We start from the raw sequence: 10,394 nt of genomic DNA, 5'->3' as shown, positions 1-10,394 counted from the left end.
GTTTTTTTTAAAAAATATATATATTTTTATTGATTTCAGAGAGGAAGGGAGAGAGAGATAGAAACATCAATGATGAGAGAGAATCATTGATTGGTTGCCTCCTGCACGCCCCCTACTAGGGATCAAGCCTACAACCCAGGCAATTGCCCTTGACTGGAATCAAACCTGGGACATTTCAGTTCGCAGGCCAACGCTCTATCCACTGAGCCAAACCAGCTAGGGCTAAATGGTGTGTGTTTTTTAAAAAGGCACCAGTCAGTCAGATAAGGATCCACCCTAATGGCCTCCTTTAGCCTTGCTCACCTCTGTAAAGCCCTGCCTTCAAATACAGTCCCATCCTGAGGTCCTGGGGTGGGGGGTTGGGAGGGCACAATTCAGCCTGTTACAGATCCCACCCTCCTCCTGGGTGTTTCCCCTCCACTCTCACTACTGCCTCTGACAGCAGCTGTGGTTCCTCCCCACGCCAAGTAATTCTCTGACACCAGCTCAGTGTCCTAAAACTCACTTCCAACACGAACCAGAGCTAGCACATACCCCACAGGCTAAGGGCTCAGTCCCAGGAGACTTGCCCCATTTTCAGATGCCAATTGCAGACAGTGGGAACAAGTTTAAACACAATTTCTATTGACTTGACTACAACGTGTAGGTTCCTGTGACCACCACACATTATTTGCTAGAACAGCTCACAGAACTCAGGGAAATATAATAAAAGATACAGCCCTAACCGGTTTGGCCCAGTGGATAGAGCGTTGGCCTGCGGATTCAAGGGTCCCAGGTTTGACTCCGGTCAAGGGCATGTACCTTGGTTGTGGGCACATACCCAGTTGGGAGTGCGCAGGAGGCAGCTGATGTTTCTCTCTCATCGATGTTTCTAATTCTATCCCTCTCCATTTCTCTCTGTAAAAAATTAATAAAATATATTTTAAAATAATAAAAGATACAGATAAACAGCCAGACACATCGGGTGAGATCTGGAAGGGTCCCAACCCAGCACAAGAGCTGCTGTCCATGTAGAGTTGGGGCACCACCCTCCTGACATGTCAATGCTCACCAACCCTGAAGCTCTCTGAACCCCATTCTTCTGGGATTTTCATTGCATTGGCATGACCAGTTACTAACTCAATCCCTCTCCCCTCTCCCCTTCCTGAAATGTGAGCTGTGGGGCTCAAAGTTCCAAGATGCTAATCATGGTCTTCCGGGTGACCAGCCCCCATCCCGGAGGTATCAGGAGCCCCCTCAAAGTCACCTCATTAGAACAAAAGACACTCCTCTATGACCCAGGAGATCCCCAGGGATTTAGAGCCTATGTCAGGAACTGGGGGAGAGACCAAATAGAGCCAAAGATGCCCTTAGTGCTCTCATCACTTAGGAAATTAAAAAGGTTTTAGGATGTCTGTGCCAGGAACTAGGAGCAGAGACCAATACATATATTTTCTATTATTTCACAGCCCACCTCCTGGCCTCTGGCCACGGAACACTGACAGCAAAATGATGTACGACTCAAAAGATATTGGCACATTGCTAGAACCCCACACAGTCATGAGTATCCATTTCAGTCAGTCATCATATCGTATGAAAACGCCCCCCAGAACGAGGCCACTCAGGTTTGCAGGCTTCCATTCAATCTAGCAAAAGCCGAGGTTCCAAAAGCAGAAGTGGTCCCAGCAAACCTGGGTACACCCTCTCAGGCATCTGATATGATCGTGCTAAGACACGATATCATCTCTTGCTCTGAGCTTCTTTCGAAGTTTTAATGTAATACTGGTCTCTCATTACATAACCCATTTGTTCATAACTTTTCCCTTAGCTCAGCGCATCTCAACCTATGGGTCGCGACCCCTTTGGCGGTCGAACGGCCCTTTCACAGGGGTCGCCTAAGACCATCCTGCATATCAGATATTTACATGACGATTCATAACAGTAGCAACATTACAGTTTTGAAGTAGCAACGAAAATAAATTTTATGGTTGGGTCACAACATGAGGAACTGTATTTAAAGGGCCAGAAGGTTGAGAACCACTGCCTTAGCTGCTGTTTCTCCTCTTTATTTATGCCCAGACTCTTACACTGTTGGAAGAGACATTAGGTTTGGCCGTTGTGCTGGCCTAGATTGCAGCAGCAACACTAGTCTAGCAAGTGCCTCCCCTTCGATCCACTCCTGTTCACGTGGGGTGAGGCTACACCGGTGCAGACCTTGTGAGCTGTTCTTATCACCAGGTATGCAGCTGCATTCACTGTGAACACCAGTTTTGGCAGATGGAGCACATGAAGGCACATCTTGTTCCACCAGGCGCTTAGGAATTCTCTCATAAGGTTTAAAATATAGTTGCAAACTCTTATTGAGGAATCATTGCTGTTTCAGGCACTTGCATTTGAAGCCCTGGTCATACGACCACTGAATCAGGTATGAAAAAACAGCTGAAACCGGTTTGGCTCAGTGGATAGAGCGTCGGCCTGCGGACTGAAAGGTCCCAGGTTTGATTCCGGTCAAGGGCATGTACCTGGGTTGCGGGCACATCCCCAGCAGGAAATGTGCAGGAGGCGGCTGATCGATGTTTCTCTCTCATCGATGCTTCTAACTCTCTATCTCTCTCCCTTCCTCTCTGTAAAAAATCAATAAAAATATATTTTAAAAAAAAACCAGTTAAGGTGATGTGGGAAAGAAGAAAGAAAAAGGTTGATTTGTTATACCACCATCTTCTCCTCTTGGGAAGAATGGCAGTGTCTTACCAGCATAATTCTCCACCCCCTCCCCCCAGATCCAGTGGGGAAACCCCTTTAGCCCCACTCATGTTCCTGCTGAGTGTGAGCACACACTCCTGAAGGTGTGTAAGCCTTTATCTCCTTTCATTTTAGACAATAAATGTCTCGACTGCCCCTTCCAATTCTCTATCAAATAGAACTCTGAGAGGGACATCTCTGCCCACTGCTGGACATGAGGGCTAGAAAGTGTGGTCCTTGGCCTGAAGAAACGACAATTGGCCATAATAATCGGTGCACTCTCTTCTGTCCTGTTCTGTTGTTGTTGTTAATCCTCCCCCAAGGATAATTTTCCATTGATTTTCAGAGAGAGTGGAAGGGAGAGACAGAGACAGAGAGAGAAACATCAATGTCAGAAAGACACATCGATTGGTTACCTCCCATACACGCCCCACCAGGGCTAGGAATCGAGCCTGCAACAGAGGTATGTGCCCTTGACGGGAATCGAACCCGGGACGCTTCAGTCCACAGCTGACGCTCTATCCACTAAGCCAAACCAGCTAGGGCTGTTCTGGTGCGTGTGTTTTTTTAAATAGCATCTGAGCATTTGCATCTATCGCTGAGTAAGCAAAGCCCAGTCCAGACCCAGTGTCTGTTCTGACCAGGACCCATCTTTAACCCACTAGGGCCACCAGCATCACTCTGACTCGCCAGCTTTGATCAAAGCTTTAGCCCCAGGGAATTTGCCCCAGAGCCACTGCCGTCTTCCTGAACGATTAGTTTATGGTGAGCACACAGAGGTATCTGCTGCTGATCCTAATCGTCTTCAAGTCTGGAATGGGGTTCTTCAGATGGACATCTGCATGTCCTACTTTATTCACTCCTCAAGTTCCCATAGGGATCTCCACGGGGACCAAGTTTCCACTGCCCTCCTGCCTGCCCAGATGGCCAGGCCCTTGGTCACTACCCATGAGTTGGTAGAAACAAAAACAGGGAATTTTCCTGTTCAATTCTTCCATCACTGCTGGGAAAACAGCATGCAAGCCAGTCCACTGAACTGCTCTGTCCTTACCTTCTCTGATCAGAGTACTGGCCTTCCAACCAGGATGTTGTCCATTCACCCGGGAACTGCCGGCCACAAACCAAGCAGCTCTTTGTTGTTCCGTTAAGGGCTACGTATAGGGCACTGCCCACGTGACAATTGAAGCCAGGAGCTCCTCACTCCATTCCAAAGTTGGTTGTAGGGGGGAAAGGTTCCCTGCTTGCGACTATGTCTTTGTGTTCCCAGCAGCATGAGCCTGTATAAACCATTTCCATTTCATTATCAAACACTTCTGGGCCCTGCAGTACCCAGTAGAGCATTTCTCTGACATCACCCAAGACATTGTGGGTAGATCAGGTTTCAAGATCACTTTATGTCCTTCAGTCTGTGAGTAGCTTCGATGTACGTCTGATAGCAAGGTAGTCAATGCCCACAAAATGAAAATCCTCTTGTCCAACGTACCAGTAGTCGTCACTAGGAGGTGCTCATGGGTGTTGTAAGAGCCTCATCCCGCACTCCACTTGGGCTATGGCACAGAGACAGCTTCTCTTCCACACTTTGTGGGCTCAGGCAATCACACAGGTCTCCATTCAGCATGTCCAGTTAATGTGGCTTGAAGGGCACATTGACAAGCCTGTTTTACAAGACTGGGTAGGGAAATGTTCCCCAGTTAGATACAATGTCCACCCCGTAACACAGTCAGGTAAGAGACACGACTTCACATAAAGCCTGCTCAAGCATACCAATTCTCCTGCTAACTTTTACCTGAATTCCATCAACCCTCACATTTCTAACTGTAGGCCCTATTGGGATTTATCAACTGGTCTTGGTTTTACAATAGTAGGTAGGGGAAATATGCCCCGGTAGGACATGATATCCACTCCCATAAAACGTTAGTAAAAAAAGATACAACTTCTTTACATAAAGCCTGTTTACATATTCCAACTTTCATAATCTTATAGACGCTTATATTTTACATCTCAATCTAATGATAGCCCCAGTCATGGCTTCACCAGTGGGTTTGGTACCACAGTGTTGGGGGCTCCTGTATCAAGCAGCCCTGGGAACTTTTCTTCTTCACTCCCTGACCAATTAACCCACTCTCCTGCAAAAGGCCTTGGATTAGAGAGAATTCTGGGAAGATGGTGGAGTAGGAAGCACCAGGAATCTATCTCCCCACCTGGACAGAATCTGTCTGATGGAACTGTTATGGAACTCTGAACATTTACAACTCCTGGGGGAAGGATTGGACAGTAAATTGTGGTAAATTTTATGTCTTAACGTAGTAGCAGCTACTCAAAGCGCACACCCAGCCATGTGGCATGTTTACCGGAGCAGCTAGCACACAGCTTTCAAGAACTTCTCAAAATGTCAGTACTACCCAAAGCAATCTACAGATTTGATGCAGTTCCTATTAAATCCCAATGATGTTTTTGCAGAATAGAAAAACTCATCCTAAAATTCATATGGGATCTCAAGGGACCCCAAATCACCAAAACGATCTTGAAGAAAAAAAAAAAAGGAACAAAACTGGAAGACTCACACTTCCGAATTTTAAAACGTACTACAAAGCTACAGTTATCAAAGCAGTGTGGTACTGGCATAAAGATAGACATATAGACCAATGGTATAAATAGAGAGGCCAGAAATACACCCTCACATATACAGTTAAATAGTTTTGATAAGGATGTTAGACCATTAAATGGAGAAAAGATAGTCTTTTCAATAAACGGTTCTGGGAGCCTTGGTCAGTGTGGCTCAGCTCGTTGGGCGTGGTCCTGTGTACCAGGAGGTTGTCAGTTTGATTCCCTGTCCAGTGCCCAGTAGGGAGCATGAAGGAGGCAGCCGATTGAAGTTGCACTCTCACACTGATGTTTCTCTCTCTCCCCTCCCCATTTCTCTCTAAAAATCAATAAGCTATTCTTTTAAAAATTAAATAAAGTAAATGGTTCTTGGGAAAATTGGATGACACATGCAAAAGAATGAAATTGGATCCTTACCTATCACCATATGCAAAAATTAACTCAAAATGGATCAAGGACCTAATGTAAGACCTAAAACAATTAAACTCCTTGAAGAAAACAGGCCAAACACTTCACAGCATTGGATTTGGCAGTGATTTCTTGGATACAATACCAAAGGCACAGGTAACAAAACAAAAATTAGACAAATTTGACTTCACAAAAAATTTAAAATTTTGTGCATTGATACTATCCGTGGGGTAAAAAGGCAACCCACAGGATGGGAAAAATATTTTCAAATCATATCTCTGATAAGGGATTAATATCCAGAATATATAAAGAATTCCTAAAACTCAACAAGAAAACAACCCAACTTAAAAATGGGACTCGAATGGATATTTCTCCAAGGAAGATACACAAATGGCCAAGAAGCACATGAAAATGTGCTCAACATCACTAGTCATTAGTGTTTCCTCTTTGTTCCACTCCCATCAATATTTGCTTAATTTGTCCTATTTCTTAGTGACTTTTAAAATTTCCACTCTGCTAAGACCAATCTGTTGATTCTCTCCTCTGCCTTTCCCCCATTTTCTTGTTAATTAACCTAATATTTGTATTAGTAGTAAGACCCATGAAGGAAAGCAGAGAGAGCAAGTTCTATATCTTCCTGTGGCGCTCCACGTGGCATTGGTGGGAAACAGGCAGTACGCCTTCTCAGGGTTCACCTCGTTTCTATTCGTTTGCTTGGGAATAACTTCTTGTGTGTCTGGATCAGGAGCGCCATCTGTGATAGCTCCACAGGAGCTTCGGGTCCTGTACTAACAAACATGCTCTTCCACTCGCTTTGCAGCATCAAAACCAGGGACACGGCCTCCAGATTGGTCACTCTCACACTGCATTTCAGTAAAGGTTCTTCAGGAAGCTGCTGATACTGATCTACCCTCTGGTTTCTGTAGTTTCCTGGTTTTGCCCTTCCCTGATATTAACTACCTTCTTGGTGACCACAGATCTTAGAGGTTCTTTCTGTGCTTCCTGCACAATTTTCACCTTGAGCAGCAGCTGTGACTAAAGTCTGAGCTTGTCCTAGTATCAAGGTCCAACCTCAAACTCTTTTTAAATTGTCCCCCATATACATCCCGACTGGGGACTGAGCCCACAACCTGGGTATGTGCCCCGACAGGAAATCGAACCAACGTCCTTTTGGTGCATGGGATGAGCCACACCAGCCAGGGTTTGCCTCTTTTTTATTAGCTTGCATGTCCTTATCCATCCCATGAACCAGCTCCTCAGGGGAAGACTCATTTCTAAATCCCATTGGTAAATTTGCCTTTGGCAACTGAGCACAACCCAGCTGTTGCTCCCTCCATCCATGGGTAACCGTGTGGCCACTAGGAATCAAAGGCTCCTTCTTTCCATCCTTTCTCTATCCAACCCATATGTTTCTTTCTTTTTTTAATTAAATCTTTATTGTTCAGATTATTACAGTTGTTCCTCTTTTTCCCTCCATAGCTCCCCTCCACCCGTTTCCCACCCCACCCTCCGCCCTCACCGCCCCCCCCCACTGTCCTCATCCATAGGTGCACAATTTTTGTTCAGTCTCTTCCTGCATCCCCCACACCCCTTTCCCCCACAAGAATAGTCATTCCACTCCCTTTCTATGCCCCTGATTCTATTATAATCACCAGTTTATTCTGTTCATCAGATTATTTATTCACTTGATTTTTATTTTTATTTTATTTATTTTTATTTTTATTTTTAAATATACTTTATTGATTTCTTACAGAGAGGAAGGGAGGGGGATAGAGAGTTAGAAACATTGATGAGAGAGAAACATCGATCAGCTGCCTCCTGCACACTCCCTACTGGGTATGTGCCTGCAATCAAGGTACATGCCCTTGACCGGAATCGAACCTGGGACCCTTGAGTCCACAGGCCGACGCTCTATCCATTGAGCCAAACCGGCTAGGGCGATTCACTTGATTTTTAGATTTACTTGTTGATAGATGTGTATTTGTTGTTCATAGTTTGTATCTTTGCCATTTTCTTCTTCTTCCTCTTCTTAAAGGATACCTTTCAGCATTTCATATAATCCTGGTTTGGTGGTGATGAACTCCTTTAGCTTTTTCTTATCTGTGAAGCTCTTTATCTGACCTTCACTTCTGAATGATAGCTTTGCCGGATAAAGTAATCTTGGTTGTAGGTTCTTGGTATTCATCACTTTGAATATTTCTTGCCACTCCCTTCTGGCCTGCAAAGTTTCTGTTGAGAACTCAGCTGACAGTCGTATGGGTACTTCCTTGTAGGTAACTGACTGTCTTTCTCTTGCTGCTTTTAAGATTCTCTCTTGCCGAAACAGGTTTGGCTCAGTGGATAGAGCGTCGGCCTGCGGACTGAAGGGTCCCAGGTTCGATTCCGGTCAAGGGCATGTACCTGGGTTGCGGGCACATCCCCGGTGGGGGATGTGCAGGAGGCGGCTGGTCGATGTTTCTCTCTCATCGATGTTTCTGACTCTCTATCTCTCTCCCTTCCTCTCTGTAAAAAATCAATAAAATATATTTAAAAAATAAATAAATAAATAAATAAATAAATAAATAAATGATTCTCTCTTTGTCTTTTGATCTTGGCATTTTAATGATGATGTGTCTTGGTGTGGTCCTCTTTGGATTTCTTTTGTTTGGGGTTCTCTGTGCTTCCTGGACTTGTAAGTCTATTTCTTTCACCAGGTAGGGGAAGTTTTCTGTCATTATTTCTTCAAATAGGTTTTCAATATCTTGCTCTCTCTCTTCTTCTGGCACCCCTATAATTCTGATGTTGGTACACTTGAAGCTGTCCCAGAGGCTCCTTACGCTATCTTCGTATTTTTGGATTCCTTTTTCATTTTGCTTTTCCGGTTGGGTGTTTTTTGCTTCTTCATATTTCAAATCTTTGACTTGATTCTTGGGATCCTCTAGTCTGCTGTTGGGGGTCTGTATAATATTCTTTATTTCAGTCAGTGTGTGCTTAACTTCCAGTTGGTCCTTTATCACAACCTCGAGGGTCTCATTAGATTTCTTGAGGGTCTCATTAAGTTTATCGGCGATTTCTAGAAAATTCTTGAAAAACCTTATAACCGTGGTTTTGAACTCTATATCCAGTAGTTTGCTTTCCTCCATTTCTGTCATTTGTGTCCTGTTTCTTTGTCTCACATTTTTTTATGCTTCGCTGTGTCGATAGAGTAGCTTTCTGTGCTGGGTGTCCTATAGGACCCAGTGGCTCAGCCTCCCCAATTACCGGAGGTCGACACTCTTGGTGCACCCCTTTGTGGGCTTTGTGCACAGTCTTGTTGTAGTTAAACCTTGATTGTTGTAGGTATCACTGGGAGGAATTGACCTCCAGGCCAATTGGCTGTGAGAATCAGCTGTGTCTGCAGTGGGAGAACTTCTGTGCTGGAGACACCCTTATGGGGCAAGACTTGCTTCAGTGGGGCTTTGGTGCTCACTGAGTCTGCCCCCTGAGTGTGTCCCTTATGGATCTGAGGAGTTGTAATCTGAATGGTCCCTCTCTGACCACTGGGTACACTGGCTCCTGGATCTCTAAGGAGGTGCTAATCTAGCCTCTGCCTGAGGCTATCCAGCAGGAGCCAGCTGTGATGCAATGCAAGTTGCCCTGGGGCCTTGGGTCAGCTGCAGTTTGTTAGGTAATTATCAGATTTCAAAGGGCCAGGCCTTTCATATGCAAAAGCCTCCTTGAACAGCTTCAGCAGGGCAGGGTCCCAGGGGATCAACAGGGTGGAGTGAGCAGTTATGGCTGCTCTCTGTCCTGCCCTCAGAGGCCCTGCTTCTCAGTGTACTGGCAATAGCTGCAAGCACCCCCGAGAGAAAGCTGCCCTCGAGTTCCGACCGTTGCCAGACAGCCCAGTTTCTCCCATATGAGTCTAGGTCCCCAGAGACTCGTCCGGAACTGGAGCTCAGAGCTTGAGACTCCCTCCCGATTGAAAAAGACAACCATGTCCTCAGCCGCCAACCCTCTCCGCATGCACCTCTGTACCTCTGTATTTTACTTCCGCACCTCACCTCCTCTGAGTCTCAGTATACTTTTCTCTTTCCTTCTAGTTGTAGAATTTCCACTCAGCCAGCCTTCCTGTGGTTCTGGATGATGTCCGTTCCGTCTTTTAGTTGTATTTTTGAAGTGGTTGCGCAAGGCAGCAATCTCTGGTGTTTCCCCTCCAATCCATATGTTTCTATGAGCCAGAGCTGTACTAGAAAATCCCACTTTTCTCATGCCAATGGTAACGCAAACCTCATTTCTTATAGCACAAGTGTTTTAAGAGTCCTGGGCCAGGAAATGGGGTCAGAGACCAATATAAATATATATTTTTTCTCTATTATCTCACATCATGTTTGTCATCAGATTGACAAAAATTACAAAGTCTGGTGATGCCAAGTATTGGGCAGGGGTAGGCCAGATGAAATCCACACTGTGCTGACAGGAGTGTATTTTGTTGCTCCACAATGGAATCAACCCTCCCCACAAAATTTGGTTCAGATGTGGAGACTTTTGAGGCCACTCACACCAAGAGAATATGATGAGCTGGATTACTCACACGATAGGTTTTCGTGGGGAGCAGGGCTTGTCTGAAATGTCTTGAAAAGGCAAAGAGGGGTTTTTATAGTGGTTAGGGAGGGAGCTGGGCTGAGGGCCCCTCCACACTG

The sequence above is a fragment of the Myotis daubentonii genome, chromosome 4 (genome assembly GCF_963259705.1).
Source record: "Myotis daubentonii chromosome 4, mMyoDau2.1, whole genome shotgun sequence".
NCBI classification, from domain to species: Eukaryota; Metazoa; Chordata; class Mammalia; order Chiroptera; family Vespertilionidae; genus Myotis; species Myotis daubentonii.
This window is presented reverse-complemented; position numbering follows the sequence as displayed.